This window comes from Pimephales promelas, chromosome 13 (assembly GCF_988280905.1).
Source record: "Pimephales promelas chromosome 13, fPimPro1.hap1.1, whole genome shotgun sequence".
NCBI lineage: Eukaryota > Metazoa > Chordata > Actinopteri > Cypriniformes > Leuciscidae > Pimephales > Pimephales promelas.
The window spans coordinates 3,368,881-3,387,907 of record NC_142781.1 but is presented as its reverse complement, the minus strand read 5'-3'; the positions used below and the strand labels follow the sequence as shown (position 1 = coordinate 3,387,907).

The window sequence follows — 19,027 nt, the reverse complement described above, 5'->3', positions numbered from 1 at the left end:
ACTTGTTTTAATTATTTACTGTATTTTACTTTTATAATTATTTTTATTTTTCATGTTTTATTCTAAACTGTTCTAATTATTCTGATTACTTTTGATTATTTAATTTTTTCTATGTAAAGCACTTTGAATTGCCATTGTGTATGAAATATGCTATATAAATAAACTTGCCTTACCTACCTACCAGTATTAACTTTCACATGCAGTTACACATTAACCTACCTACCTACCTACCAGTATTAAATAAAAAAAATTATCAAACAACCCCTACAACCCCACATGTTGTTTGAGAGGGTTTCAAGAAAGATCCTCCTCACTCCTCCAAAAACAAACTCCAGCATATTCAGGTGTCAGACACGACTGGATCTTCAAACGGCACAGGGTTCTGTGGTCAGATGAGACTAAAAAAAGAGCTTTTTGGCAGTAAGCACCCTAGATAGTTTGGTGGACATGAGGATAAAAAGTACCCCATGTGTACAATTTAATAAACCATTGGATCTTTAATTTTGGGGACCTATTTTTCTGCAGGAGGTCCTGGACTTCTTATTCAGATACATGGCATTGTGGATTCTATTAAACATCAACAGATAAAAAATCAAAACCTGACACCTTCTGCTAGAAATCTTATTATGGGCCATGGTTGGATCTGCCATCTGGACAACGATCCAAGACAAACATCAAAATCAACACAAAAATTTGTTAGGGAGCACAAAATGAAGCTTCTGCCATGACCGTCCCAGAACCCTATAGAAAATGAGTGGTCCGAACTGAAGAGAATTACAAACATGGATCTGGGAATCTGAAGGATCTGGAGAGTCTGTATGGAGGAATGGTCTCTGATCTCAGGTCAGGTGTTGTGCAAACACATCAGGCATTTTAACAGAAAACTCAGAGCAGTTATCTTGGCAAAAAGAGATTGCAAAAAGGTATTTAATAAAAGGGTATGAGTAATTGTGGCCAACGTGTTTTGGAGAAAAACATTTATTTTATAATGTGATCCCACATTACACATTAACAAACATACCTAGCAACCAGTATTAACTTTCACATAGTTACACATAAACCAACCTACCAGTATTAACTTTCACATACAGTTACACATTAACCAACCTACCAGTATTAACTTTCACATACAGTTACACATTAACCAACCTACCTACCTACAAGTATTAACTTTCACATACAGTTACACATTAACCAACCTACCTACCTACCAGTATTAACTTTCACATGCAGTTACACATTAACCTACCTACCTACCAACCAGTATTAACTTTCACATTAAGTTACACATTTACCTACCTACCAGTATTAACTTTCACATACAGTTACACATTAACCTACCTACCTACAAGTATTAACTTTCACATACAGTTACACATTAACCTACCTACCAGTATTAACTTTCACATCCAGTTACACATTAACCTACCTACCTACAAGTATTAACTTTCACATACAGTTACACATTAACCTACCTACCAGTATTAACTTTCACATACAGTTACACATTAACCTACCTACCTACCAACCAGTATTAACTTTCACATAAAGTTACACATTTACCTACCTACCAGTATTAACTTTCACATACAGTTACACATTAACCTACCTACCTACAAGTATTAACTTTCACATCCAGTTACACATTAACCTACCTACCTACAAGTATTAACTTTCACATGCAGTTACACATTAACCTACCTACCAGTATTAACTTTCACATACATTTACACATTAACCTACCTACCTACAAGTATTAACTTTCACATCCAGTTACACATTAACCTACCTACCTACAAGTATTAACTTTCACATCCAGTTACACATTAACCTACCTACCTACCAGTATTAACTTTCACATGCAGTTACACATTAACCTACCTACCTACCAGTATTAACTTTCACATACAGTTTTATTAACCTACCTACCAGTATTAACTTTCACATACAGTTACACATTAACCTACCTACCTACCAGTATTAACTTTCACATACAGTTTTATTAACCTACCTACCAGTATTAACTTTCACATACAGTTACACATTAACCTACCTACCTACAAACCAGTATTAACTTTCACATAAAGTTACACATTTACCTACCTACCAGTATTAACTTTCACATACAGTTACACATTAACCTACCTACCTACAAGTATTAACTTTCACATCCAGTTACACATTAACCTACCTACCTACCTACAAGTATTAACTTTCACATCCAGTTACACATTAACCTACCTACCAGTATTAACTTTCACATACAGTTACACATTAACCTACCTACCAGTATTATCTTTCACATACAGTTACACATTAACCTACCTACCTACCAACCAGTATTAACTTTCACATAAAGTTACACATTTACCTACCTACCAGTATTAACTTTCACATACAGTTACACATTAACCTACCTACCTACAAGTATTAACTTTCACATCCAGTTACACATTAACCTACCTACCTACCAACCAATATTAACTTTCACATACAGTTACACATTTACCTACCTACCAGTATTAACTTTCACATACAGTTACACATTAACCTACCTACCTACAAGTATTAACTTTCACATGCAGTTACACATTAACCTACCTACCTACCAACCAATATTAACTTTCACATACAGTTACACATTTACCTACCTACCAGTATTAACTTTCACATACAGTTACACATTAACCTACCTACCTACTGTATTAACTTTCACATACAGTTACACATTAACCTACCTACCTACTGTATTAACTTTCACATACAGATACACATTAACCTACCTACCAGTATTAACTTTCACTTACAGTTACACATTAACCAACCTACCAGTATTAACTTTCACATGCAGTTACACATTAACCTACCTACCTACAAGTATTAACTTTCACTTACAGTTACACATTAACCAACCTATCAGTATTAACTTTCACATGCAGTTACACATTAACCTACCTACCTACAAGTATTAACTTTTACATGCAGTTACACATTAACCTACCTACCTACAAGTATTAACTTTCACTTACAGTTACACATTAACCAACCTACCAGTATTAACTTTCACATGCAGTTACACATTAACCTACCTACCTACAAGTATTAACTTTCACATGCAGTTACACATTAACCTACCTACCTACAAGTATTAACTTTCACTTACAGTTACACATTAACCAACCTACCAGTATTAACTTTCACATGCAGTTACACATTAACCTACCTACCTACAAGTATTAACTTTCACATGCAGTTACACATTAACCTACCTATCAGTATTAACTTTCACATAGTTACACATAAACCAACCTACCAGTATTAACTTTCACATACAGTTACACATTAACCAACCTACCAGTATTAACTTTCACATAGTTACACATTAACTTTCACATAAAGTTACTCATTAACTTTCACATGCAGTTACACATTAACTTTCACATACAGTTACTCATCATCGTTCGCATGCTGTTACTCGTCATTTCACATGCAGGTACTCATCATTTTTCACAGGCAGGTACTCGTAAACTTTCACATGAAGCTACTCGTAAACTTTCGCTTGCAATTACTCAACAACTTTCTCACGCAGTTACATATCGATTTTCACTGCAGTTACACATTAGCTTTCACATGCAGTTACACATCAACTTTCACAAGCAGTTACTCGTCGCCTTTCGCATGCCCGTTACTCATTAACTTCGCTTGCAAGTTACTCATTAACTTCAGTGCAGTTACTCATCATTTCACATGCAGCTACTCATAAACTTCGCTTACAAATTACTCATCAACTTTCAGATGCAGTTCCACATAAACTTTCTCTGCAGTTACACATAGACTTTCACATGCAGTTACTGGTTAACTTCGCTTGCAGTTACTCATTACCTTTCACATGCTTGCTACTCGTCTTTCACATGCAAGTACTCATATCTTTCACATGCAGCTACTCGTTACCTTTCGCATGCAGCTACTGGACATTTTCCGATGCAGTTACATATCGATTTTCACTGCAGTTACACATTAGCTTTCGCATGCAGTTACACATTAACTTTCACTGCAGTTACTCGTTGCCTTTCGCATGCAGCTACTCATTAACTTCGCTTGCAAGTTACTCATTAACTTCACGTACAGCTACTCACCATTTCACTGCAGTTACACGTTAACTTCGCTTGCAAGTTACTCATACTTTCACCTCAAGTTACTCGTACTTTCACCTGCAGTTACACATTAATTATCACACGCAGTTACACATATGACTTTCGCAAGCATTTACTCAATAACTTTCACCAGCAGTTACACATTAACTTCCACTTGCAGCTACTCATAAACTTCATCTGCAGATACTCATCACAGTAACATGCACTTTACTCGCCGACTTTCACCTGTAGTTACACATAGATTTTCACTGCAGTTACACATCAACTTCCACAGCAGTTACTAAATAACTTTCACATGCAGTTACACATTAACTTTCACATGCAGTTACTCATTAACTTTCACATGCAGTTACACATTAACTCTCACATACAGTTACACATTAACTCTCACATGCAGTTACTCATTAACTTTCACATGCAGTTACTCATTAACTTTCACATACAGTTACACATTAACTCTCACATGCAGTTACTCATTAACTTTCACATGCAGTTACACGGTAACACTTTACAATAAGGTTCGTTAGTTAACATTAGTTAACTACATTAGTTAATATGAACTAATAATGAATAGCACATATACAGCATTTGTTAATCTTTGTTAATGTTATTTTCAACATTTACTAATACTTGATTAAAATCTTGTTAACATTAGTTAATGCACCGTAAACTAACATGAACAAACAATGAACAGCTGTGTTTTCATGAACTAACATTAACAAAGATGAACAAATGCAGTAACAAATGTATTGCTCATGGTTAGTGCATGTTAGTAAATACATTAACTAATGAACCTTTTTGTAAAGTGTTACCAGTTACACATTGTCGGTTAAAAACAAGAAAGTGGCTAGTAGAAACGTCGAGTGGCTGGTCGATTTAGAAATCCACAGTGGCCGCCGGTGGACAAAAGAGTTGATTTCCATCCCTGCTTGGTAAATGTCAAGGTGTCATAACAAAGACATCTCAAACAATGTCATATTTGCATTAAAACTTTCATAACTGAGCAAAAGACACTTAATGACAGTTGTCACAAACATGCATAAACCTTCCTTCATATTCATAACATACGTCATGTTAGTCTTATGCATACCCCTTCAAGTAACGTGTTATCAAAGAATGAATCTCAGACAGTTCATAAGAGAAACGTGTGCAGGATTCCGTGTTGCAAGAATGCTGTCTTGACGAAGCCTAACTTGCTTCATAAATGTAATATATTTTTTAATATTTAATTTATCAGTCAGAGCAGGAATCAAGGCTACAGTCGAATAAACAAAGCCAGCGGAGCGATTATCTCGGTCCATCTTGAGGAATGAAAACTGTTGAACCAAAGAACGTATATTGACAAGAAGTGAACGCTCCATTGCAACACAAGTATTTTGCAGTATTATCTTATATTAATGACCGTTAAAACAAAACTATGTAAAAAAAACTGTTCAAAGTGGCAATTAAAGTAATAGGATAACGGACACAGCGCATCAATGATCATCATGTTTGTAGCATGATCCAGGGGATTAAAACGTACAAAATATATTTCAGGCCTAATGGAGTTGGTAACTAATAGAAGTAGTAAATGTGTAAAGTTGCATACAATGGAAATACCATAGACTGTAAAAAAAATGGACAAAGCGTCTGTGACGTGACTCATAGACTTTCTGAAGAACAGGTTTATGGGGGGTATGGGCGGCGCCATATTAGAAAATCTTGAGAAATACAAAATACAAATGTTCAGAAATACAAATGTTTCAGAAAGGATACAGAGATGCGTCGTGTCAGATCATGGCCAAGACGTCCAATTCCACTCGGCGCAGCCCGTTATCAGCTGTCAATCAAAGTTAACCGCCCTTATTTTTCATACATTTTACATCCAAATACGATCTAAACTAACGAGTTAGAAAAAAATTCACTCACCTCACAGTTGTCAGGCACTCGGAACCTATCGAAAAATACAATAAAAGTCAAACTGTAAACATATGAATTGATGCTGTGAAAACGGACATTTTAATGTGAGGTCTATGGATATTCACCCCTTTTTGGGACCGACCTCTAGCGGATTTTCGATGTATTGCAGTTTTTCCCACTTCCGGGTAGGCTTCATTTTTCAGATTAGAATTTTGCCGCTTGGGAAAAATTAGAAGAAAAAACTACCTCAAAAAACTGTTATCTATGCTGTTGTCCAGTAACTCCAGTTGGAATTTTCACCCCAAAATGGCGGCCGCGCTCCTGAAGCGCCACCTAGTGGCTTTTACCAAAAAAGCATCAGAGTTTTGCTTCTTGTTCTTCTATACTCTTTGGTTGAACTCTGACCAATAAGACGATCGTTTTATACACATGGCTTGCATAAACACATTATGGTACGCTGCTTTGAAATGTTGCCTTGTGAAAGCAAACCGAATGAGTAAAAAATTAAATCCGTGCTTCAGAACTGTTGTGGAAAAATTTTAAGTTAGCTTGATTCTATAGTAATTATTAAGAGTTAATTATTAGAAGTTGATCAATGAATGATTTGATAGAAATAGATTTGTGTTGAGCAAAATGCATGAGTACAGCATGTGCTTTTTACGAGTCCTACGTGAGGAACATGCATGGGGAAACATATAGAAACAGGTGGAAAGAAGACCTTTGACCCCAGATGTCATCCTGACTAGGCCGGTCAGCAAGTGCTGACCTTTTCTGCAGCAGTGTCATTATCAGGCGCTAACTTGTACAACTTGAAACCTTGAGTTTGAGTATAAAAGCTGTGTGGAGGGGGCAGACGGGGTGTCACTCACCACAGCGTTACTTCTGTGTGTCAGACTGAACCTTCTTGCAAGAATAAAGTACTTCTTTTATTTCATTAATTCGACTCTGAGTGTCTCTTACGCAGTGATGATGTTGGAAAGGATTTTTGCCGTAACAGAACAAAGAAAATGACCTACAGGTATGAAAATACAGCCCTACACTGCAACCTATGGCATGAGTTGGGCTTTGCTAATCAGGTTTTCTGATAATCAAGTCATTTTGTGTGAAAAGACAATGGTCATGAAAACAGTAGACTTCCTTTTGGAAAAAAATACTTTTGGCATTTGGTTGGAGAGACGGTGCTCACAGAAGGCACATGCAAACTTTCTTTCTCAATTGGCTCATTTTGGCTTTCATGGGCTCTATAATAACATTTTCTACCTCATGAATTTCGCTGAATATGAAATGAATATCTTCATAAATGGATATTAAATGCTTTAGCTGTGCTTTGCCGCTGGAGTATAATAGAAACCCACATTTTGCTTAAGCCGAAAAATAACTCCTGGAAAATAAACCGTCGAGGTATAAAACGGTTACGGTAAAGCGGTAAACGTGCGTAGGAGAGAGCAGACCTTGCCTATATCAGAGCAACTAAACATTTTTCAAAATTTTAGTTTTTTTGGGTGCAAAAAATAAGTTTCTCCAATCTTCTTGAAACTCTGGATTCCGATAGAGGGCCATGGGACTTAGACCTGAGTGCAAAAATGGAGGATCTAGACCCGTCCAGAGCTGAGATATCGAAACTCAAAATTTCGACCCGAAAAAAAACAACAACAGGGTACCACAGTACCACTGTCGTTTTTTTGTTTTTTTTTCGGGTGGAAATTTTGAGTTTCTCTGATCTTCTTGAAACTCTGGATTCTGATAGAGGGCCATGAGACTTAGACATGAGTACAAAAATGGAGTCTCTAGACCCTTCCAGAGCTGAGATATTGAGATATTTATAATGGCATAAATGCTACGTGAGATCTCAAAATCTCAGCTCTGGAAGGGGCTAGAGCCTCCATTTTTGCACTCAGGTCTAAGTCCCATGGCCCTCTATCAGAATCCAGAGTTTAAAGAAGATCAGAGAAACTCAAAATTTTGACCCCCCCCCCCCCCCCCCCCCCCCAAAAAAAACGACAGTGGTACCCCTGTCGTTTTTTTTTTTTTTGGTGCAAAAAATAAGTTTCTCCAATCTTCTTGAAACTCTGGATTCTGATAGAGGGCCATGGGACTTAGACCTGAGTGCAAAAATGGAGGCTCTAGACCCTTCCAGAGCTGAGATTTTGAGATCCCACGACAGAAACTTTAATTAAAATGTCTATCAAAAATACTCCCCCAAATCCCCATTCAATAGATTGCCGGTGGGATCGCGTCCAATTGCAGCTTATTGCATGAACTGCGGAAAAACTTTAAAAAATATAGTGGGTTATTGGACAAATAGTGGGTTTGTGGGACGGGGGCGTGTCCGGGGACCAGTCAGTGGGCAGGGGGCCGGTCGCCCTGACGAAGCGGTGGTCGGTTGGAGACCTCCATTCCACGCTCATTCACGGCATCATCAAGCTATGCCTTTGTTTAGAATAAGCGACTTCTAGTGGCGAAACTTACATACTGTGCCTTTAATAAAGAATCAAGAATGAACACCAACCTCTTTGCTCTTCAGTATGTTTCATTCTGCAGTGTTCTGGATCTCATGTTCTCACTGTCCTTCAATAAACTCTGTGTTTGTGTTGGCTCTTCCTGATGGTTTGATGCTCGTCTTCACTTGTAGCTGAGGGGAATATTCCAGCGTTTATTGGTGAACTGCAGTGGGAGGAGCTTCACTGAAGGAGGAGTTTCACTGGAGGAGGAGGAGCATCACTGAAGAAGGAGATCTGACAAAATCAATAAGAAAACACATACTGAGTTTGTTTTTATACTAATTTACACATTTTAAATGTTTATGCCCACCTAAGTAACTTTTAAGTTAATTAATCTCAAAGGTCTGATTTCACAGACAGGGCTTGGATTAAGCCAGGAATAGGCCTTTGTTCAATTAGGGCATTTAAGTAGCTTTTGGGCTAGGGGTGTAACGATACCCTCATGTTAGGATTCGATATATATCATAATAGTAAACTCCGAATATCGAATGATATTGCGATACTGCAAGACATGGTAAAAGGTAAACAAAGAAATTACTGTTGACTAAAATGCTAAATTTGGTATTACATTGGGAGTGGAAATGAAAAGGTTTGGACTTGGTGCTGGGAAACCAATGCACAGGACCACAGACACCGGAATAAAAAGAATTCATGATTCTGAAGCTGAAAATAATACAGAATTATATTTAGATGAATATGCTTGCAATTTTATTGGTAACATAGGACATTTGGCATTATCAGGACTGACAAATATCCCCTCATTGCTTTATTATACTCAACATAATACAGTAGTTTAATGTAGTACCACCGACACTAAAACTCTATAAACTTGAATTTTTTTGCATACAGTAATTTTCATTTTGGGTGAACTACACTCAACACCGATTGTTACTATCCGCGCAATGCCCTGAACACACACTAAATGTAGACTATCTTGAATACCGCATTGGAGCGTATCCCATCATGCATTAGGTGCGGGAATTCACATGCACTGAAATCACAAGATGATGAGGAAAACATTCCACTGTAAGTTAAATGAACTACATTTTACATGTAATTTGGTAGAAAAACACATTGTTAAAGTGTCATTATAATGTTGCAAAGAGGAGTATGGTATGTGTATTTTGTACATTTGCAGCTGCTTTTTAAATCACTTAATTAAAAGCACCATTTTTTTAATTATGCTTTTTGTTACATTGGGACTACTAACCAGACATTGTTGATTTAAAAATTTAAATAAAGCTCTGTAAACACTTGCATTTTTGTGTCACTATAAGTGTGTCCCATTGGGTAATCAAAAGTTCTAGTCATCACACCTACTCGAACACTTGGGCTAAACGCAGGAAATACCTACATCGTGCAAGTACACAAGTGCAAAGACCGCAAGTGTGGTCCTTCCAAAAAAAAAAACATTACTAATGTGCATCTTGAGACAAAACAATGGCACTGACATTTTAAAATGCACTGACATTTTGCTGCTAGAAACAGATTGTTACAGACTGTATACTGAAAGAATAAAAGTGGTCTAATGTTAAAATATTATTTCTCAATGAAATGATACAGTAAAATTGCAGGAACATAAAGACTAATGAAACCCATCTTTATCAAACATTGTAATTCGCCGATATGGATAGTTAATTTTCTGTTATGTTACACATCTAGAAAGGAGCAGACGTCGTTTCTGGTGCAACACATGTTATATAGGGGCTTTGGATGCAATTCTGCAAGACAGATTTAACAGTACACAGTCAATCATCAGTGGAGCATCTCAATTTGGTGTGTTATCTGCTCGTCTCTGCATTAACTGCTATATTGTGCACGTTCTCACATTCAGTATGACATTTAATAATTGCTCATTATAACATTCCCTGTTGCTCACTAACCTAAATTAACATTCACTTGAACATACAGTTAGCAAATTAATTTTACATTCATTCAAGTACAATTACCAAACATAGATCAAGGTCATTTTGTCTTTTTATTAATTTAATTAATAAACTAATTATATAAAACTATTGTCAGTGCACTAAAAATAAACTGGCTTTATGCCTTTATTAATAAAACTTAAACAACTTAAAAAATACGAGGCTTAAAGGATTAGTTCACTTTTGAAAAAACTTTTGCTGATAATTTACTCACCCCCGTGTCATCCAAGATGTCCATGTCTTTCTTTCCTCGGTCGAAAAGAAATTTAGGTTTTTGATGAAAACAATCCAGGATTTTTCTCCATATAATGGACTTCAATGGGAACCGGACGGTTCAGGTCCAAAAGATAGTGTTAATAACAGTTTCAGTTGCAGCTTCAAATGTCTTTAAACGACACCAGACGATGAATAAGGGTCTTATCATGCGAAACGATCGGTTATTTCAAAGCTTATTCCAAAAATGTAACTTTTCTAAGGACAAATGCTAGCCTTGTAATATATTGTGAGGCTCGTTTGCAACGTCACGTAATACGTAATTACGTTCAAAAGGTCACGGGCGACGTAGCCGGAAGTACAGAATCAAAATCGTCCGACATCGTTGTTTTAAATTTTAATTCCTTTTTTGTAAACGGCGTTTGAGTTAGTTTTCACGTTCAACCTATGCGTTCAACTTGTAAACACTCTGACTCTGTACTTCTGGCTACGTCGCCCGTGACCTTTTGAACGTAATTACGTATTACGTGACGTTGCAAACGCGCCTCACAGAATGGAGAAAGGCTAGCATTTGTCCTTAGAAAAGTTACATTTTTGGAATAAGCTTTGAAATAACCGATCGTTTCGCATGATAAGACCCTTATTCATCGTCTGGTGTCGTTTAAAGACATTTGAAGCTGCATCTGAAACTGTTAACACTATCTTTTGGACCTTAAACCATCCGGTTCCCATTGAAGTCCATTATATGGAGAAAAATCCTGAAATGTTTTCATCAAAAACCTAAATTTCTTTTCGACTGAGGAAAGAAAGACATGGACATCTTGGATGACATGGGGGTGAGTAAATTATCAGCAAAAGTTTTTTCAAAAGTGAACTAATCCTTTAAGAGATTAATAAAAATGCCTTCTGCATTTTTGTTTTGCTTTTCACTCCATTGTACCGAAATCGTACCGAAGCGTCTGAATGTCTGAACCGAGGTATGAACCCAAGCGTGACTTCTGTACCGTTCCACCCCTAATGCAGTTTCATTATTATTCATTACTATCCAGAGAGCAGCTTACAAATCAAACATGTGAACATACAGTATATCTCGCCCCATATCAAAAATAACAAATAACCCTTGTTAAACTTAATTTGAACCTATACATTTCCCTTTGTCTGTTAAACACAAAGCTGTAACTGCAGAAAGCAAAAGCTGAATCCCGGACATCAGGTAACACCTAAAGCTATAACTCAGCTTTCTCCACAGGACAACAGCCTGCTAGCTTAGCTTCCAAAAAAGATGTGTAATGCCAATCCTACATAATGCATCCGTCTGCGTATTCAGTACCTTCGTCCATATTTTCAAAACATTTCTGCTGTGAAATCAGACACACTGGCACTGATCTGTGATAGGTCTGTTAGCACATTAGGTCCAACCCCCTATGGGTGGGTTTGAAAGGGTGAGATCTTGTGCTTGTAGTTTTTCCAGAAATCCCCCTCTCTTATACTTCCTCCTACTATGACATAAAATGACGAATTTTGCGTCTTTGTAGGAGGAAGTGAAAAAGATCAATAGCAGATTTCTCTCGTCTCAGGGGAAAATGTTGCACGACCATTCAATAGTATAACTGGGTTTCTAACAATGGAAAGATTAATGCAAATGGGTGGAGTTGCTAGGGCTGTAACGATATACGATATAAAATCGAAATCGCGATACTCAGGTCCACGATACTGTATCGCGATGTGAGTAGGGCTGTCGCGGTAACCGCAATAATGTAGTACCGCGCTTCTGACAAGTCAACCGCAGAGGATAGCACGTAACCGCAGCAACCGCGATATTCACGTTTTTTTTTTTTGTTTGTTTTTTTATAAGACTATACCCTTCTTGTTTTGAACTTAATGCATGTGTATTGAATGTTAAACAAGTTCATAACGATAACAAGACTGTTTATCATGGTGATGTGTAGCTTACAGGCTTCACACAGACAGTGAATGAAAGAGATCGGCAGAGCGCGTGCGATTACCTGCGTCTGTCTTTGAAGTCGTGAAAAGCTTGTCGTGTCAAAGGGAAGCGAAAAATTTGTCGCATCATCATTTTAACGTTCTCTTCACGGGTATTTTCCCATAAATCCGCGTCAGCAGCAGCTCTGGTCAGCATCCCACAACACAAGGAAGCCGAAATAAAATCAGTGAGTCACGCATTGAATCAATGGGTCTCTAATAAGTGAAGCATCAGCTTCAGCATTGCCTATGCGACGCATTGCTGCTCAGCTGAGCCTTGAAAAGTTGAATCTCAAAGTTAAAAATAAATAACATCTTGTTGAATCAGCTTTTTTAAACGTGTTCGTTGAATGAACGGTTCAATGACTCACTCAAAGTCCGTTGTCATAATAACAATATGCGCGCTGAGTGAAAGTCTTTCAATGCGCATTCTGTAGACGCTGTTTAGTTTCGGTTACATTGGTTACTGAAAATGTCCTCGTTTTTTCCACATCGTAAACATTATTTATATAGCAACAAAAACATATAATTATTTAAATAAATAAATAAATGGCGGTAATACCGCATATTGCGCTATTGAGCTACTCAACATTACCGCAAGGGAAATTCCATAACCGCGACAGCCCTAGATGTGAGAAGGCAGAATCGCGACACACCCCTTCCACCTCCCAGTTATCTTTCCCGTCCAGATCCAATGCTATCTTTAAATGACTATTTATATTATTTGAAGTTAACATTATAAAATATGTAGACCTAGTTGAGGTTAAATTAGCCAAAACTTAAATCCATCAAAATAATACATTCTCAGAAAATGCATTTAATACCAATATATTGACACTTCTGTTTATATCCATAGCCTACTCCCTTAATAAAATCCAGTACGTCCACACTAGGGTTGCAACGGTATGAGATTTTCACGGTATGATAATCGTCTCAGAAAATATCACGGTTTCACGGTATACGATATTAAACTATCATTATTATAATCAGCATCAGCTACAATGGCCCTTAAATGAATAAAAACAGATATTGTTTTTGGTTGAACATGGTTTATTGTAACAAAGTTTTTTTCAATAGAGTCTTTATGAAATGTATATTTATTTCCTCAGAAATTCTGGGTTGTCTGAAATAACTGGTCTGGATTCTGTGATTGAATACAAAATGTATTTTTGAGAATGCAATCAGATAAAATGTAACAACTTTAGTTTGTCTACACAAGAGAAGTTTAATAAATTAAAACATGGACAAAAAAACTATACACAACAGTAATATGTTTTAGTCATAGGCTAAACCAAACTTTTTTTTTCCAGGTTGTAGGGGAGAGCGGGGCACAACCTAACGCTTTTTGCTTTTGGCTCAATTAATTAAAAAATAATTAGGTTAGATTAATACTTTTTTTACACAAGCAACATGCACATCTCTGCTACAAATGAACACTTAAAGTTTTTTTCTAGGACCTACCATTATTGTACAGTTGCACTGAAAGTGACAGAAGTGCAAATGGTACAACTTACCCCATATGCGGGGTTAATTGTAACAGAGAGAGGGGTTAGTTGTAACACTTGTGTGTAACACACATAATTCAGTACTATTTTATTTGTATAGTTTGATATTGTTTGTGCATCTGTATAGACAGATATCCATACATCCCTCATCCAATCATCCTTCTATTATGGATCAATATCATGGATAGAGACATAGAAAAGGGCTGCATAGTTTTGCAATAAATAATAATAAATAAAATTATAAATATTGTAATTTCAATTAAATTAGATTTGTGTGTGGCAGCTGCATGATGTACAATTATTATTATTATTAATAACAGTAATGATAATACAAATTAGCTTAAAATAAAAATTTAAAGGGTTTATTGCATTAATAACAGGCCATATTTTTAATAAATAAACAAGTTATCATTCATATTACACTAAATTTTAAACATTTTAAATCCCAACATTGTTTGTGAACGTCTAACAAAGTTAAATGTGTACTCAAACCTGAAAAGTTGTGTGGCTCCGTTTTCATTTGATTATCATTGTACACTTGGAGGCTTAGTTGTACCATCTGTTAGAATTAACCCCGCTGTGTATTACATATTTTAAACCTAGCTAACAGTCGCTAGGAATTGCTGACGAGTTTCAAAACGGTGCTATGTTTGAGCCGACAAGACGGTGATTAAGGCAATATAAAGTTAGATTTGGAAACGTATACACCCAACTCAGAAACCGAAAAAAACCTATGATGAAAAAAATTACTTTCATGGTGTCAAAACACTCTTTGTCCAGTATCTTCACGAAATATAATCAAAACTTTCCGCAAATTCGCGGGAGACCGTCTTCTGGCAGCAAGAGAAAAATAGCGGAAAGACAGCCTGCTTGATCCTGACGAACTGTGTAAACGGTCCGTGTTACATTTAACCCCGCGTTAACACCTACTGAACACCTATGAGTTTCAGTCAGTGTATTTGATGATTATTCTTTAAAAAAATAATTATAAAGTGCACATTAAGTGTTCTCTGTCTAGATATGTTCATGCGTACTTGAGTGTGTACTAGATCTACTAGACGAAACGGCGCTGCTCATTCAGAGACACGCTGAATATAGAAGGGGCTTGCACACCAGTCTTTTTGCGTTGTATATTCACAGACACGCACATCGCGATTTGATTTAGGCTACTGCATAGCTATATTTTGCTTTATTTATCCATCTATCTTTTTAAATCGCACATTTTACGTGGCATCTGTTTTGTAACGCAAAAAGAAGCATGTGTGCGTCTTTTTGACAGACCGGGATTCCCTCAGCATGACAGAAATAATATGGCCTTAAGTTATAAAAGTTATGAATAACCTTTATCTTCACGGAGGGATGGTGTTCCTGAATATGGGAGAACATGTTCGACGTGTTTACTCATTTTGCAGCCACTCTTCGTCCACATATCTTGCAAACTGGATATCCATCTTCAAGGACAACATCACGATCGTTTTTCGGATATAAGTTACAAAATATTCCCATACTGCAGATTTTATTTATTTTTTTGGCGGGAGATAGAGATTCGATTAGAGATAATCGTACATGTCAATATCGCGATAAACCGTCATACCGGTATACCGTTACAACCCTAAGTCCACACATTAGAAAAATATAAGTCTACACTTGCATTTTATATTTAACATGAAGGAAATACACACGCATACAGGGACGCGACACAAAACATCTTTAATATTTAGGTAGCAAAAATATAGCCTATATTTTTTATAATTCTGTAAATTACACTGTACAAACCAAAAGAAATACTAGGCTGCCCACCGGATGAAGGGTTAGCTCTCCCCAGAACATAAAATATTTATTTTGTTTTATTTTTCGTGTTCGAAGAAAAAAAAAACAATGTCGTGACAGTTCTCTGGAAGCGGCACTTAAACTTTCAGAGAATTCAAATAGAAAGCACAAAGACTTACTTTAAATTGAATTTCGTTTTTTTTATTAATTGTATCTCAATTTTAATAAATGTTTCATCAACCAATTGCCTGGATTTAATAAATAAGAAGATAATATAGCTAGCCTACAGATGATCACGACATTGAGGTGCCGGCGCCTGTATTTGGAGCTCGTCTCATGAATCTTAACCCTATAAGCTTATAGACCTGAGAAATAAATATATATTGAAATGTCTTCTTTTAAAAAGTACAATTCAAAACGAAAGAAAAAAGACTGCTCTCTGCTTATGTAATCCGTATGAAAAGTACATTTCTCTTGGTGCGTTCACTTCTGCGAAGGCTGTCGCGGTTATGGAATTTCCCTTGCGGTAATGTTGAGTGGCTCAATAGCGCGATATGCCCTATTACCGCCATTTATTTATTTATTTAATTTATATGTATCTGTTGCTATATAAATATGTTTACGATGTGGACAAAAACGAGGACATTTTCAGTAACCACTGTAACCGAAACTAAACAGCGTCTATGCGCATTGAAAGGCTTTCACTTAGCGCGCACATTGTTATGACAACGGAGTTTGAGCGATTCATTAAACCGTTCATTCAACGAACACGTTCAAAAAAGCTGATTCATTAAAAGAGATGTAATGAAGGTGTTAATTATTTTTAACTTTGAGTTCCACTTTTCAAGGCTCAGCTGAGCAGCATTTATGGGAAATAGTACCTGTGACGTGAACGTTAAAATTATGGTACACGGCAACCCAGATAGCACAAGGGTATCTGATGTCCTATTTACATCTGGAAGACGTATTTTAAAGAGTGTTTGCTCATCTAGACGTCTATAGGACGTTTCCTGTCAGATGTTAAATAGACGTTTAGAAGATGTCAGTTTAACGTGCATTCTAAATCATTACATCTTAGAGACATCTTCTAAACGTCTATTTGACATCTGCAGGAAACGTCCTATAGACGTCTTGCAGATGAGCAAACACTATTTAAAATACGTCTTCCAGATGTAAATAGGACATCAAACAGCCTTGTGCTATCTGGGAACCTTTTCACGACTTCAAAGACAGACGCAGGTAATCGCACGCGATCTGGCTACACATCATCACCAAAATAAAACAGTCTTGTTATCATTACATTATATACTTGTTTAACATGCAATACACATGCATGAAGTTCAAAACAAGAAGGGTATAGCCTTATAAAACATATATAGTTAGAGCACAGAAAACAACCCAAAAGCAGCCTACACTGCCTAGTTTAGTTTAATAATTTGCATAGTTATTATTGTTTTTTGGTGTTCAGATTCTATACGTTTTTCCAAATGTTATTTAATAAAAATACCTGTATATTTTTTCCTCTCGAAATCTATTTTTCACCCCAACCCGCCCCCGTGACAGAATCGCGATACGAATCGAATCGTGGGTCAAAAATCGTGATACGAACCGAATCGTGGGTTTGGTGTATCGTTACAGCCCTAGGAGTTGCCCTTTAACTCTAATGTCCCCTCTGCATGCAACTTGCGCAAAATGGCGGACACCCGCGAACTCCACGTGTGTTACTGAACTCGCGTCACTTAAACTATTATTTTACCCATCAATATCACACAACCTCTAAATAACAGTACTGTGCATACTGTCTTTCCATCTCCATTGCATAATACCAATTATCGTTTCACATACGAAGTTTCATTGCCGCGTTGTTTCTGATCACGCTCTATCCACGGGTGATAACAATTTCGTGCTCAAAACTTACGTTACTTAACATAAATCCTAAATACTCAAATACAGAACATAACTGTTGGTGGACCCCTTTGACTTATAATAGACACAAGTAATCTTACCTGCAAAAAAGATATAACAGTAGCAACACAGTCAATCATCATCAGTGAAACATCTCCTAGTTGCCTCTATGCTAGTTGCACGTGGCCGCCATTTTGGATTTCTTATACGACACGTGAGTGTGCGGTCGGACACTTCCGGTGTGGTGAAGAGGTGAGTCCCCCTGAAGAAAGAGATTTTTTTTTATTATGGTAAAAAAGATATAAACAAGAGTCTCATTTTTATGTTAAATTTAATCTTATTTCTTGGTAAATTTTACATACATAAATGGTCTGGAAGGACACCTAACATTACCACTTTAAAGCTGACTTGAAAATTTACTTTGAAACACTGAAAGGTCTCTTAAATCGCAAAGCAACCAGAACGATGGACATCTTCAAAGAATTGAACTCCTCTTATTTAATGTAACTATATATGTATAGTATACCTCCTTTATGTTATGTTTCTTTTTTTATTTTTATTTTTTATATGTAATCCTAATGTTCTTTAATTTCATTGATAAGAATGTTAACTTCAATGTTTCATATTGCATGATGCGTAGGAATAATTTGGAAAATATATGTGAATTGTTGTTTCTAATGTATTAATATATAATTTTGTAAATAAAAAAAATAAAATAAAAAAAGAGTCCCCCTGAAAAGATGAGTCCCACCTTAGGACCCAAGCGATCCGATTGGTTCAAAGCTAGTTTTATGGGTAAACGCTTAGTGCCTGGTTACAAATTAGAGAAAATCAGTTTATTATAAGAGACGAACGTTATAAGGAGTCATTAATGTATTTTAACTTATATGTTTTATATATAACCAAAGCTGTAGATTGTAAATTTAAACATTTCTCGTTCTTATTGTTTTTAGTTAGCTTACATAGTAGGATAGCATTTATCCGCGGCAAACGTCAGAATGACTAGCCGAGTTAAGGCTGTTCCAGGCGGGCTAGATGTGCTGCTGATCCCTGGTTCTGACAACTCCGAAAACGTCAGAACATGTTTTAAAAAGGCGCAATCTTTATAAATAAACCACAGATTTGAGCTTTAAACAACTATATTCTCGACTTAAAAACTCTTACAATTACAT

General features: G+C 36.5%; 1 long non-coding RNA gene across 5 annotated transcripts; it reads right to left on the bottom strand.

Annotated features, from left to right (window-relative positions):
• Positions 1-962: 962 nt before the first annotated feature.
• On the bottom strand, positions 963-18,097 carry LOC148974395 (uncharacterized). 5 transcript variants are annotated; one of them, XR_016145954.1, is made up of 6 exons: positions 17,957-18,097; positions 8,563-8,788; positions 6,179-6,271; positions 6,063-6,087; positions 5,910-5,973; positions 963-5,082 (listed from the first exon to the last, which is right to left on the bottom strand). It is a non-coding gene; the product is annotated as an uncharacterized LOC148974395 (long non-coding RNA). The 5 variants fall into 5 exon arrangements; XR_016145953.1 differs by having other exon boundaries at positions 6,196-6,271; XR_016145955.1 differs by lacking the exon at positions 6,179-6,271 and having other exon boundaries at positions 963-3,309; positions 3,352-5,082; positions 17,957-18,085.
• Between the last annotated feature and the right edge of the window lie 930 nt (positions 18,098-19,027).